Source organism: Protopterus annectens, chromosome 16.part0 (genome assembly GCF_019279795.1).
Source record: "Protopterus annectens isolate FY-2018-M chromosome 16.part0, PAN1.0, whole genome shotgun sequence".
NCBI classification, from domain to species: domain Eukaryota; kingdom Metazoa; phylum Chordata; order Ceratodontiformes; family Protopteridae; genus Protopterus; species Protopterus annectens.
In genome coordinates, this window is record NC_056750.1 from 276,251,779 (window position 1) to 276,266,123 (window position 14,345).

A 14,345-nucleotide genomic window follows, 5' to 3' on the forward strand; every position below is an offset into this window, starting at 1 on the left:
TATTGTCTGTCACAGGCCTTGTGGCAAAGATACTGTCCTCTAGGATGATTTACGTATTATGGAAAACCAGCATTTCCACAAAACTGTGACAATGTCCACATTGATATTGGGCAACCATATCAACAGCTTCTCTTGCATGGCCTTTAGTGTTCTTCCTGTATTTATTTAATCACTTCAGCACTCTGTGAATATGTACAACAGTTATGTCTTGATCTTGATATAAACGACTGTGCTCAGACAATTGTGTCCTTACATTACAGTATTTGTACATCCAGTCTTTTTCTTGTGCCCAGCCATTAGGCCATCCGTTCCTTCCTTATTTAATGAATATCTGCAGCTTTGTTCATGCTTGGTAGCTTATTTTCATCTGTCAGAACTTTTAATAGTAACTAGCTGATTTGTCAGTATGCTCTGCATGTATGCAGCAATGTCTTCTGTGGTACTGGATTGTGCTTGTTTAGATATCGGGTTCCTTGATAATATGTCCACTACAGTTGCTTGCTTTTCTCTTACATACCTCACTCTAGCATTGAAATGTCTCAGTCTCCTTATCAACCTTGGCCATCTTTGTCGTGCTTTGTCCCGACAGGAGGAATTAATGAGTAGAATCAGTGGCTTGTCTGTAGTTGGAAGCTCCAATGTCCTAATAGCTACCTTGAGATCTTTTCACATATTTGTTATGCATATGTTAGCATCCTGGAGCAGTAGGCAGTAGGTCGGGGCTATATTAAATCAGCGAATGCTTAAAAATGTGAACACTGATTCATCGACCTTAGTTTACCAAACGCTAACAATCCCGAACACTCAGAACAGCTATTTTTTTTCCCAGGAAAAATTGCTGTTCCACAAAAAAAAAAAAAAAAAAAACTTAAAACAGAATTTAACGTGTGGGGCTTTGCCCCCCACAACCCGCTACTTAAATATATCAACTCCGAGATCGCACCACAGTGGAGGAAACAACAAACTCCCAAAACTGGCCCAGCGATTTTTTTTTCCATGAGAAAATAATCGCTGTTCCGGGTGTTCGGCATTGTCAGCATTCGCTCAGATCGGGTCGATGAATAAGCGTTCGCTTTTTAATCGTTCACTGATTCAATATAGACCCAGTTGGTCTTATGGCTTGTCAGTCCATCTGTGGAAAATCAGCTCCTAGACCATAACTACTGATATCAGCATTAATGATTGTGGGTTTGGTAATATCATGGTAAGCAAAACACACATGCACAGTATTCTTAGCTTGTGTTAATAAAAATCTAAAGCTCATGGCATTACCTAATAATAAAATGCTGTGCTTTTATTTGCTGATTTATTTGTTTTTAAGAAAGGGTGTATAGTTATCTTATAAGGACAAAACTGTATTTATTCTTGTTATATGTTTTATTGCATTTTGTTTTCTTTTATTGATATAATTTTTAAATACATTTCCTAACAAAAGTTTATTTTCCAAGTGTTTTTTTACGGACATTTAGACATCCTTACACTAAGTATTTTAAAAAGCATGGTATATCTCAGGGATATGAGCTGTACGACATATTTCAAATCCGAGTTGGCATTCAAAACTGTGTACTTGCACTGTACTTATCTGATGAATTTAAAGTTTTGCTTGGAGGGAAAAGGGCAATAAATGTGGATTTCACTTGTGAAATGGCATTAGCATGGTCGTAAGTCTTATATTATACTAATAAGTGGATAAAGGATGCAACTCACTTCTTGTGCTCCTACAACCACAGCTGGTAATGATGGTCATTAGAAGAAAACTCATCAAACAGATGATATTGACTTACAGGAAATGAGCAATAGAATGGAAAGTACATATTTCACAGGGGATACAGTTAGCAATATTCATACAAGGATTTTATCATTTAAGAAAAAGGTAAGTAAGAATCAAGATAATATCCCAAAGATAATATGGTCAGAGAGAAATACTTTTTATTCAAAGTTTGCATTTAATCTTAAACAGAATTAATTCAAATAAATGAAGTGTATAGCCAAAATTAAGTTCCAGAAGGTGTATTAATGCCAAATATGTTAATAACCAAGAGAAATATTTTAAAAGTTGCAAAAAGTACAAATAGAATGGACCACCCTTTCAATTGCACTACAGACAAAGAAAAATGAATAAATAATACAAGTGAAGTGGTGAATGTGGACAACATGACTGATGGGCGGTTTGATGAAAAAGAAAAGGTGTGTAAGGTAAAGCTAAACCAGAAATGGTCACAAAAACTATGAAAATACAGCAACATTTGACAACAGATGTATTCATTGGAATATATCTACAGAGAGAACTGACTTAAAGGAAGTTTATGAGATCTCTGTAACTAGAAATTATTTGTAAGGGAATTGAGAACATAATACATCAAATGCGTAAAAACAGTTAATGAAGGTAGCACATGGGTCTAATTTTTGCTGAAATGTAAGTTGGAAGTGAAGACAGAAAACATAATGTGGGTAAACGTATAATACAGTCTTTAAATGTATCCCAAGAGGGAAACTGCACTAATCTTACAGATACAGCTGAAGGAAAAAAAAAAAAAATGATAAGGTTGATAGGCTAAAAAGGTCCACATTAAGTACTGAGATCATTTGCAATTCTAGTGCTTGTGTAGGTAGCTGACCAGAATATTAAGTTGTTAGTGTATAAGTGATAGTTAATGGAAGATGGTGCATTAAAGCTATTCTTGATAAACACACACAATAGGAGTGGGCCTGGAATTTATCCTTTATTTATGCCTGTCAATAAAGGTATGATGAAATAGTAGTTAAGCAGTTCTTGAAAGGCCCTTCCATATTTGTTGTCAAGGGGCCACTGGAGAGATTTATTACTGACTGCAAAATAATGCATCAGTTTTACAAGTTTTACAATGAAAATTGAATCAAATGCCTTGGCCAAAACATTTGACTGATTTTCCAAAGAAAAATAAATTTATATATGGTATATTGGCCCTTGCCTCTGCTAAATATATATATATATATATATATATATATATATATATAGATATATATATATATATATATATATCCCAATTGTATCATGGCTGTTACATATAATCAACATTTTAAATGTAATACAGAAAGCTTAGAAAGCATTTTACATTTTTAAATATCACTTTTTAAAAGTAGTCATGCTTATCTCATTAGGAGATGCACTTTTCACTGTACCAAATGCCCATGGACTTTCTTTATTACTCAGGTAGACACACAGCACTACACACATCACTGGCATGACTGGTCACTTACACTGGAAAACAACCAGAAGATGTAGGTTCTGACAAACTGTTAGAGTTCCAGAGTACTTTCTTGTGTGTCTAATTAGATTAGTTTGGGTTGCACTTGATATATTCATATCAAGTTGCAGGGCATACTGGGTAACTTCATGACTCATTTCAGATTTGGAACTTCCGACTTTATCAGTGGCAGGACTTTTGACAGTATATCTATACTTTTATTTGCTAAGGATTATACCATCCTTTCTTCAACCACCTGGGCATGGCTGTCAAAAAGTTGGCTTTCTAATTGATGATCCTCAGAAATGGCCTGGAGCTGTCATTCATTATGTCCCACAATGGCAACATCATGTGTCTCTACAATGTAAGATCATGATTCATCCATATTTTACACTGTAATGTTAATTGCTTCCAATTCTGTGTTCCTCTACAGCTTTAGGTGTGCTAGTTGGCTTAGCTGAAGGGTAGTTAGCCCTGTGGAGAATATCTTCTCTCTTTGATGTATTTATTATTGTCTTTTTGCTTTTTGGTTTCTTTTTCTTAAGATATTTGAAAGGCATACTCTTTGGTCTCAGTTTAGATTCCAGCAAAGGCTTAGTGCTTCTGATTTTGTTGCAAAGCATCGGCCTTGTGGAGCATCATGTTAAGATCAGGTTTGCGAAGAATATTTTTGGCATTTGGAACTGCTTGTTCAGCAACTCCACTGGACTATGAGGAGTGAGCAAATGATGTAGTATGTATGAAGCGATGGTCCTCAGCAAATTGCCAGAAGTCTGTGGCGACAGTCTGTGTATATCTTTACCTGTGATTAATTGAATCCGTATACCATATGTTATAAAGATTGTCTTGAAGCTAACAATACTTTAACTAGTCATTGTTGGTACATGTAGTCTTTTGTATTTCAAAAGTAGTAGTCCTATACTGCAAGTTATCGCTTTCCTTTGAATTCATACAGATTTGCAGCTATTGTCTGTCACAGGCCTTGTGGCAAAGATACTGTCCTCTAGGATGATTTACGTATTATGGAAAACCAGCATTTCCACAAAACTGTGGCAATGTCCACATTGATATTGGGCAACCATATCAACAGCTTCTCTTGCATGGCCTTTAGTGTTCTTCCTGTATTTATTTAATCACTTCAGCACTCTGTGAATATGTACAACAGTTATGTCTTGATCTTGATATAAACGACTGTGCTCAGACAATTGTGTCCTTACATTACAGTATTTGTACATCCCGTCTTTTGCTTGTGCCCAGCCATTAGGCCATCCGTTCCTTCCTTATTTAATGAATATCTGCAGCTTTTTTCATGCTTGGTAGCTTATTTTCATCTGTCAGAACTTTTAATAGTAACTAGCTGATTTGTCAGTATGCTCTGCATGTATGCAGCAATGTCTTCTGTGTTATTGGATTGTGCTTGTTTAGATATCGGGTTCCTTGATAATATGTCCACTACAGTTGCTTGCTTTTCTCTTACATACCTCACTCTAGCATTGAAATGTCTCAGTCTCCTTATCAACCTTGGCCATCTTTGTCATGCTTTGTCCCGACAGGAGGAATTAATGAGTAGAATCAGTGGCTTGTCTGTAGTTGGAAGCTCCAGTGTCCTAATAGGTACCTTGAGATCTTTTCACATATTTGTTATGCATATGTTAGCATCCTGGAGCAGTAGGCAGTAGGTCGGGGCTATATTAAATCAGCGAATGCTTAAAAATGTGAACACTGATTCATCGACCTTAGTTTACCAAACGCTAACAATCCCGAACACTCAGAACAGCTATTTTTTTTCCCAGGAAAAAAAAATTGCTGTTCCACAAAAAAAAAAAAAAAAAAAAACTTAAAACAGAATTTAACGTGTGGGGCTTTGCCCCCCACAACCCGCTACTTAAATATATCAACTCCGAGATCGCACCACAGTGGAGGAAACAACAAACTCCCAAAACTGGCCCAGCGATTTTTTTTTCCATGAGAAAATAATCGCTGTTCCGGGTGTTCGGCATTGTCAGCATTCGCTCAGATCGGGTCGATGAATAAGCGTTCGCTTTTTAATCGTTCACTGATTCAATATAGACCCAGTTGGTCTTATGGCTTGTCAGTCCATCTGTGGAAAATCAGCTCCTAGACCATAACTACTGATATCAGCATTAATGATTGTGGGTTTGGTAATATCATGGTAAGCAAAACACACATGCACAGTATTCTTAGCTTGTGTTAATAAAAATCTAAAGCTCATGGCATTACCTAATAATAAAATGCTGTGCTTTTATTTGCTGATTTATTTGTTTTTAAGAAAGGGTGTATAGTTATCTTATAAGGACAAAACTGTATTTATTCTTGTTATATGTTTTATTGCATTTTTGTTTTCTTTTATTGATATAATTTTTAAATACATTTCCTAACAAAAGTTTATTTTCCAAGTGTTTTTTTACGGACATTTAGACATCCTTACACTAAGTATTTTAAAAAGCATGGTATATCTCAGGGATATGAGCTGTACGACATATTTCAAATCCGAGTTGGCATTCAAAACTGTGTACTTGCACTGTACTTATCTGATGAATTTAAAGTTTTGCTTGGAGGGAAAAGGGCAATAAATGTGGATTTCACTTGTGAAATGGCATTAGCATGGTCGTAAGTCTTATATTATACTAATAAGTGGATAAAGGATGCAACTCACTTCTTGTGCTCCTACAACCACAGCTGGTAATGATGGTCATTAGAAGAAAACTCATCAAACAGATGATATTGACTTACAGGAAATGAGCAATAGAATGGAAAGTACATATTTCACAGGGGATACAGTTAGCAATATTCATACAAGGATTTTATCATTTAAGAAAAAGGTAAGTAAGAATCAAGATAATATCCCAAAGATAATATGGTCAGAGAGAAATACTTTTTATTCAAAGTTTGCATTTAATCTTAAACAGAATTAATTCAAATAAATGAAGTGTATAGCCAAAATTAAGTTCCAGAAGGTGTATTAATGCCAAATATGTTAATAACCAAGAGAAATATTTTAAAAAGTTGCAAAAAGTACAAATAGAATGGACCACCCTTTCAATTGCACTACAGACAAAGAAAAATGAATAAATAATACAAGTGAAGTGGTGAATGTGGACAACATGACTGATGGGCGGTTTGATGAAAAAAGAAAAGGTGTGTAAGGTAAAGCTAAACCAGAAATGGTCACAAAAACTATGAAAATACAGCAACATTTGACAACAGATGTATTCATTGGAATATATCTACAGAGAGAACTGACTTAAAGGAAGTTTATGAGATCTCTGTAACTAGAAATTATTTGTAAGGGAATTGAGAACATAATACATCAAATGCGTAAAAACAGTTAATGAAGGTAGCACATGGGGTCTAATTTTTGCTGAAATGTAAGTTGGAAGTGAAGACAGAAAACATAATGTGGGTAAACGTATAATACAGTCTTTAAATGTATCCCAAGAGGGAAACTGCACTAATCTTACAGATACAGCTGAAGGAAAAGGTTTGAATAATAAATAGAAAAATATATAGAACAGCTTTTTTTTATTTCAAAATCTCACTGTTCTAAGTTATAATAATAAAAAGAAAAACTGTAGAATACAATAACTACAAGTGAGGAACAAAACCAAAAGATGAAATGTTTGCAAAGAAAACAACGGAGTATCATAAGCAAAGACATTTAGAGATAAAGAGGATGTGATACGACAGCTAGTGAATGGAACAAATGAGATTAGCTGAGCCCTCAGGATCTTGGATAATCATGAAATTATAGATAGTACAGATCAACAAGCACAGCAAACGTTTGGATGGAAAAAGGTTTTGGTTCCAGGAGACTATAACATGATATATAGATATACTGCTGCGTGTTAATTATTAACACTTTATATCAGTATTAAAAACTAAGCCCTGTCCAAAGGCAAAATCCATCTATCCACTGTAAGTAAAAGATTTCTTGGAAATTCCTTCATCCAGTTAGTATCGAATAAGGCTTTGGGGGTATACAATGTGCTAACAGAATAAAGATAAGGACCAAAAAACTAGGATGTTGTATGCCAATGCTAGAGGTCTATGAGATAAACCAAACGTATGTCACAAATGCATCCAAAAGTGAATGTCGATACTGGTGCTATCATCAGGACCTGGCATTGTAGGTCTCAACTTTTTCCTCCAAAGTTAGTGAAAAATAAAAAAATAATTAGAGGGAAGGCCCCAAACTATGGACACTTTTTAAATGTTAGTGCTATTAACTTAGAAATTCCCTAAAATAATTTCCATTGTTAGAAGGGATGCTTTGATAAAAAAAAGTTTGTGTCCTCCAAAATCTGGACATTTGAGACATATTCTTGGTAGAATGCCAATTACTGCATTCTTAAGCTGAGGAAATATTGTGAATTTAATTGTTTCAAAAAGTGACAAGCGTAGAGGAAGAGGTGCAGCTGTTATAATTAAGCAATAATCCACAACTGTACACAGATATATCAGGATTTACACACAGTTGGTGTGGTTTGATCATAAGGATGAAACCCGATTGATGAAATAAAGCCAGCCTTAGTTAAATCCTGATATACCCCCACACTGCAGTGGATTATTGCTATTATGCAATGACATTATTTAAGAAAACAATTGCTTCCCTTTCTAAATAATGTCTTTATATAACGTGACTGTACTGTTCCTCTGTGTTCTTTCTTGTTTACTGATGTACCGCACATCAGTATGGAGTTTACATTCCCACACTTACACAGTACATCTGTACAGTGCAGGACAAGCAATGCAGGGGAGAGAATCTCTGCTGCTCTTTTTTCTGTTTTTTTTTTTACTATTGAAATTTTGCGAAGGACAGTGCAAGAAGTATATGCTTGATTTACAATGGGCACGCTGGTTGGATTGTCCAATCAGCACACTCATTTCTGCATAGTGATGAGCAGTCATTGTATAATATAGGATAATTTATGCATACATCAGATGATGGAATTGTTTCAACAAAACAAGAACACCTTGAAAAATGATGTGCATGTTACATTGAAACTAGATGATGTACCTACTGATTTGGTCTACAGCATATAGACACTCCCTCCCAAGAGCAAATATTAGGATGTTTGAAGCATTTTTACAATTGTTCAGAGGAATAAATCCCTTACTGTGACCCAGATTACCCTTCTTTGACTAGAAGAACAGACTGTAGAGGAGTTGTGCGGGGGGGGGGGGGGACTTAGGCTTCCGAGTACTGGCTAAAACTTTATTCAACCCCTTACAGCCTTTTTAGGCAATGCCAAACTGACAAGCTTAGTGATGTAGCAAATAAAACCAAAAGAAACCTAAAGGTGTCACTGCTCAGTGCTATGAACCTGAACAGGACAATGCCTTGGAATTTATTCATGTGCAAATCACCATAAACAAAGTTCCATACCACTTTCTATTAAGCTATGGGTCATCCTCTGTGTCCTAAAATCCCATAGCTCATACCTAGACCTACTGGAGACACTCACCATTAAACCAAATATCATATTCATGGGAGAGCTTAACTACCACTCCATAGACTGGGAAATGTACACTGCCTCATTCTCACAAGCATAACGATCCCTGGACTTTATTAACATAATTACCCTTGATCAGGTAGTGCTCACACCCACCAGAGGTTCAAACATATTGGACTGGGTAATCACCATTATGGGAGAGTGCTTCACCTTCCTTCACCCCCGTGTCATGCCCTCACTGTTGAGGTCAGACCACAAAGCTATCTCCTTTGAAATTAAAATCAATTTGATAACCCTAGCAAACACTGTAGCAGTTAGGAACTATTCCAGAGTAAACTGCACCCTATTAAGTGATACTTTATCAAAATTCAGTACCCCTCTAACCCAAAGCTCACAACCACCTATGAAGAATTGTTCAGTGATATCTTGTACAACCATGTAAATGTCTATATAGAAGCTGCTGTACCTACTTAGAAGTAAGCCCAAAACAAGCCCTGAAAATAAACCATGCTGGTAGAATCCTGGCCTTAATAAGTTATATAACAAAAGGAAAAAAAAGTCATGGATAAAATCACTAAGAGCAACTCCCATAATGATAGGAGCTCTCTAAATAAACTAAACTGGAAACCAAGAGGACTAATTAAATTCAACAAGGCCAATTATGAAGTCAAGATGGCATCACAGGCTAAAGACAAACACAAGGTTTTCTACAGCTATGTGCAAAACCTCAAAGCAAGCACACATCGATGTGCTAAACTGATGGTCAGTGTTGCTACCTTCACTGAGCAGAGTGAAATAAATGTGTTGGCTGACTAATTCAGCTCAAACTTCACCCCCCCCCATTCCCCCATGCAATTCCTACTATCATAATCCCCTCCAGCTATTAACAGCGAGCAGGTCCTGTTGGCACTCGCTAAGGCCAAAAACAGCATCAGTGGGTCCTGTGAATATCCTGGCATGCCTTCTAAATAGCTGGAAACATGACCTATCTGGATCACTTGAGTCAGTTTTCAGCTATAGTCTCAAATTAGGCTTTGTACCTTGACAATGGAGGACTGCAACAGTTAGTCCATTTCACAAGGGTGAACTATTAACCGACCCTGAAAACTACACACCTGTCAGCCTGAGTAGTCTAATATGTAAAGTCATGGAACAAATTATCATGGAAATGATAAACAAAGACCTAGATAACCTTCTGACACTGGAGTCAACACAGTTTGGCTTTGCCAAGGAAAGATCATGCCTACTAAACCTGGTGGACTTCTTTGAAGAGGTCACCAAAGCAATGGATGATGGGAAAACTGTGCATATCACCTACCTGGACCTGGCTAAGGCATTCAATACAATACCCTCCACTCAGGTATAGTTGATAAACTCACAGAAATTGGCATAAACCCCTACATAACTTGTTGGATTGCCAGCTGGCTTATAGACAGGACCCAGGAAGTCAGGATTTGTGATACCACCTCCACCAAGAGGCCAGTCATCTTTGGATTACCTCAGGACTCCATGCTGAGACTACTCCTATTTGTCTTCTAATTCTTGGAGGTAAAGGCCAATGTCAAGTGCTTTTAGCTGAACAAGTTTACAGATAACCTTGATTGACCTTTCTGTAAGTTGATGGTATGATTATAACCATTTAGTATAAATCCTTGCCTGGAAAATATGGACTTTTTGTTTTGGAGCTTTTCTCCTAGGGTCTCCACTGAAAATGGATCTGTGTCCAGTTGGACTTTTCCACTCAACAAATGTAAAATACATAAATAAAATAACTGCAAATTGGAAACTATCATAGATTTCCCACATAACACAAGCATCTTACAAGAGTGTTTAATACAGACCAATGACTGGTACAAAAGTCACAGACTAAAACTCAGTACCAAGAAATGCATTATAGTGCCTTTTGGGAAAACTGCCACCAAGGTCAATTACTCCATTGATCAGACACCTCAGAGAGTTGACCTAGTAGTCAGGGATCTGGGAACATATGTAGACAGTAATCTGGCTTTTGATCAACATGTGGCAAAGCTAGTAAGATTCTGATTCTGTATGGCCAAACCTTTAAGTAAGTGCATGACATCCAGGTCCAAGAAAGTTATAGTGCCACTTTATTTGGCCCTTATCAGGCCCATCATGGAGTAAAATGCCCCCTTCGACATGTTCTTGACCAGACGTATGCAACAGTTGGAATGCCCGCAAAGGTTCCTTACCAGGAGAATCCAGGATATAAACACATTGTTCTACACAGATCACCTTAAAGCCCTATCTGTATAATCTGTTTCCTATAAGTTACTGAGAAGCAGTCTATGCCTGGCATATAAGGCATCCTTGGATCCACATCCTTGCATCCAGCATTGATGGACCTTTTGCACATCCGCAAAATGAACAGCATCAGAACCACTAGATCCAAGGATTAAAATTTTGCTTGTGACATAAATAAGACATGTTGGTGAGACAGGCAGACGTAAGTCACACAAAATATACACGTTTTTCACAAAAGTCAGAAGGAAATCCCTAACAGGGTACTTATCTGCCTACTTTGTGAAACTATTTAACCACCAAACTTGAGAAGATGCTTCGAAGAGTGAGTCTTCCTGGTAGATTGAATGGTAAGAAATAGTGCCTGCATGACTACTTGTTACTAGTATGCTCTCATACATAACAGAGGTACAGGAATGTTGATGGTGCTCCAAAGCTTTGGAAGTTGGACAGACATCCCTTAGCAGGATACACCCCATAGAACTTAGATGGCATACATGGAAAGTGGCACTTATTAAAAGATAAAATATTGACTGGGTAGTTGCATATGACTGGCATTGCAGCTGGATCAGCAGTGCTGCATAGAGAAATTCAAAAGGTTAAACAGGTGCTAGTGTTTGCATTAAGAACTAGATGTACCCCCCTGAAACTTACAGAATGTTAGAGTGTAGTGAGAGAATTGTGCATTATTTTGCAGTGCATTGGTCTACACTTGACAAGATGGAAACTTAACATGCTCATCTTGCCAGACCTTACTAAGGTGACCAAATGGTAAAATTATTCTACAACTCGAATGCCGTGTCTTTGAGTTCCTTAACATGTTCTGGCAGATAGAACAGAAAATGCATTACTGTGCTGCTAACATGTCCACTCTGAAATGTTTTGCCTTAGACGTGCAGCAATACCATTCTTACATTATGAAGCAGACAGAGCATATTTAAATGTTTAATATTCCAAGTAAATAATTGCTTGTGTGTGCTGTACTTTCATTTTAAGATATTGCCTGACATTTCTCATTACTTCATTCAATCAGAACTGAGACAAATTGCCAGTTACTGTTTTCACAGTTTAATTTAGATATGGAGTGCATTTTTAATGTTATTGGAAAAAGCATTGTCCCTTTGTCTTTTTGATTGCTTGCTTGTCTAAACAAAACATAGCTTTCAGGTTCCTTCTCCTTAAATTTCTAGAAAATGCCTCATTGTTTTGCATTATGTGCTTTATTTGGAATTAATGTGTTGACTGTAAAAGCATATTAATTTTATACTTTTATTTTAGAAGTTCGATTTTTAAGGCACAGAACTTAAAGTAACATTTAAAATATACATACTGGAAATGTTATAGCCTTTACGAAGAAATTACATTTTATTTGTCATCTGTTTTGCTGTCTAAATTCACCAAATTAGATGACAGTAGACTTGTCAGAAAATTTTGTTTTTGGTAGACGTGGCCTTTACTTCACCTATACTTGCAAATGTAAATTTAATAATCTAAGAGTCCAGTTCATTCATCTGTAACACAGTAATAATAATATAATAAACGCTCCCGCCCCATATCTCTTGACTTCTACTACTGAGCATCTGTTACAAAGTAACAGAACGTAATGGCCAAAGAGTGGGGTAGAAAATGAGGGGATCTTTTATGTTAAAAGTATCTGATAGCAGTGGCCAGTAATAATTACAAAGAAGTTTCCAAGCCAATGTGGAAAGAATAATTATAGTTCTTGCTATCACTTGTATGAATTTAGCCTTTTTAGCATTAAGCACTGGAGTAAGGTTAATGTAGCTGCAAATTTTGTTTAAGTGGTCTGGATTAATTTAGGATTATTACTTGAGTTTAATTCCAGTATTGGGAGTTCAATTTACAGGATATTTATGGGTAGACATATCCTAGATTTTGATGTGGAATGATTTAAGATTAGTGATATACCCTGTATGTGGTAAAAAAAAGTGTGGGATTCAATAAACTCCATGTAGGTTTCATGTGAAGCCTACATGGAGTTTACATATTTGCATGGTGAGCAACAGTGCTGATTACATATTCATGTTGCACACCGTGTTTAAATGTAAACAAGCACAATTTCATGGCCAGCCACAGTGCTGCCAGCCAGGAAACTGTGTAAAGCAATACGGTTAGCAAACCTGTTTTACTATGAGCATACTAGGTTAGTGGGATTATGCAGAATGCCACAATGATTACCAGGGTTTATCATATAGTAATTTATATGGCCCAAACACAGTACAAGACAGTGTATACAGTGCAGAGTATTGTGAAATCCCATTCTAAGCATTGTGTACAAAAGTTGTGTAAATAATCTAAAAGGGTACATGGACTGTCATTTAAAATAAGCAGACAGGGGAAGTGCATGTATTGGGCAGGGACACACAGATGAATTGTAGGAATGAACACAGGGAAAGAGGACAGGTGAAATGTAATATACAGCAGATGAGGGCATGTAAATGGAAGACAGTTGTAGTAGGGGCACTAATCACATATCAGCATGGTACAGTACGGACTGCACAGTGAAAATATATATTATGTGACTGTCAGACAAGGTGGCATAACAACAAAGAAAATGTCTTTGTGAGATAAGCATCCTGTCATGAACAATACAGATGACATCTATCAGGGATGTCATATACAATCTGGGTTGGGTGCTAATTGTGAAGCTGGTTAAACTAATTTGCCTGAATATGAGTGCAATGTCAGTAGAGATCTCCAACAAGTGGTACACAGTTACAGGCTCAAGGATGACAGTAAAAGAAGCACACACAAACATGGGCAATATCAGAATAACACCACAATTAATCCCACATCTCTGACACAACATATGTGATTCTGAATGATGATAGACGGTTCTGCATGAACACATCTACAACTATTATGATATGTCAGCAAGTATTAGGGTAATCAGCACACCATCCTGAGACTGTGACATCTGCTGGAGGTGTTAGGAGGGACCCTGCTATACCTGTATGTGATATTACGATCACTACAAGGTAGTTGATTGATGTGCATGGCATAAACACATACACACACACACACACACACACACACACACACCCACATGTATACACACACACACACACAAACACACACACGCGCACACACACACACACACACACACACACACACACAGACACACACATATATATATATATATATATATATATATATATATATATATATATATATATATATTGCAAAATCCATATGGTCAGGAATGTAACCCATGCCATCAATGCTATCAAACAGCTATGTATATACTGTGTGCATCACTGAAACAGGTATCACACATGCATTTAGTGTGACACCTTGATGGGTGTTCCACACCATCAGACAGTAAGGTTTATGCAACAAGAAGAATACCTAGTATGGCCAATAA